Here is a 1,580-nt window from a genome sequence, read left to right as displayed (position 1 = left end):
GGTCAGCACCTGAAGAACAACACCCAAAGTGACCTCTGGTTCCCATGTGTACATGCACACACATGCATCTTTATACACATACAGACAAAAGATGCAAAACTGAGAAAGGACAAAGCCTAGTGCCACATGTTCCCCAAGTGCAGAATCACCACAGTGGATAGTGTTTGCACAATGTGCAAGGAAGCCGGGGTTCTCTCCCTACGGCCTCACAAACTGGGCATGGGGATAGAGACTTGCAGCTTTAGCACTCAGCAGATGGAGACAGGGTGGTCGGAAGTTGCGATGTCCTCAGCTGTAGAGCACCTTGGAGGCCAGAGGGCTATGTAAGACCCTGCTTTTAAGATAAATGGAGGAAGTGGTTAGTTCCTGTAGGCTCAGGAAGGAGGAAGACTGCAAATTTGAGGTGATCCTGAGCTACATATCAAGTTAGCCAGACTAAGCTACATGGTGAGATTCCATCTGAAGAACTAAGAGCAAGGTGGCCTATGTTTGTCGTCTCATCACGGGGAGGCAGAGACCAGAGGGTTCAGAAGTTTAAGGTAAAACTAGGGAGATGAATCAATGGGAGATCCTGCCTCAAAAACTAAGGTGGGGAGCAACTGAGGAGATCACCTTATGTGGAACTTTGGCCTCCGCACACGCACACAACCATGATCACATCGTACAGAAACACTTGCATAAAGCATATACACACAGGAATCAAAGGATGCAAAAAAGTTCAAGCCAGGTATGGTGGTGCACGCCTTTAATCCCAGTACTCTGGAGGCAGAGGCATGAGGATTTCTGAGTTCAAGGTCAGCCTGATGAAGAAAATGAATTTAAGACATCCAAGGCTACACAGAGAAACCCTGTCTATGGGAAAAAAAAAAAGAAAACTGGAAGACTTTTGCCAATATTTAGTAAATCAGGGGCCAACCTGTAATGCATGAGACCCTAGACCCTATGTCAGAAAAGAAACGTAGGAAACTTGAGTAAAGACAGCATGATGAGTGAAACCTGAAATATATTATATATGTATATGCCAAATTGCTAAAAAATTAATTTGAAAACCAAGTAAATGGAAACAAATTACATTAAACAAGAATAGCCGCCAGGTATGATGGCACTTAACTAGTCTTAGCCTGAGAAGATAAAAACAGAAACCCTAGAGTTTAAGGTCATTACTCACTGTGTCAGCTTGCACTAAATGAGACCCTGCCTCAAGGAAAACAAAATCACAAGCAGAATTGTGTTAGACAAGGTCATGCCATGTGACAGGAGTCATTTGGAAAGAGAGAACCTCACTTGAGAAGATAACCTCACCAGATTGGCCTGTCGGTAAGCCCGTGGTACATTTTTGTGAGTGGTGATTGACTGGATTGTATCCAGCCCTTTGTGGGGTGGGGCACCCTTGGTAGATGGTCCTGGGTGCTGTAAGAAATCCTACTTAGCAAGCCAGGAGGAGTAAGAGAGTGAGCAGCACTCCTCCATGGCCTCTGCATCAGCTCCTGTATCAGGGTGTCAAACTTTGATTTCCTACCCAGACTTCTTTCAGTGATAAAGTATAACCCCCTATCAATATTGCTCACAGAGAGTGTATG

This window comes from Mastomys coucha, chromosome X, assembly GCF_008632895.1.
Source record: "Mastomys coucha isolate ucsf_1 chromosome X, UCSF_Mcou_1, whole genome shotgun sequence".
Classification (NCBI taxonomy): Eukaryota; Metazoa; Chordata; class Mammalia; order Rodentia; family Muridae; genus Mastomys; species Mastomys coucha.
This window is presented reverse-complemented; position numbering follows the sequence as displayed.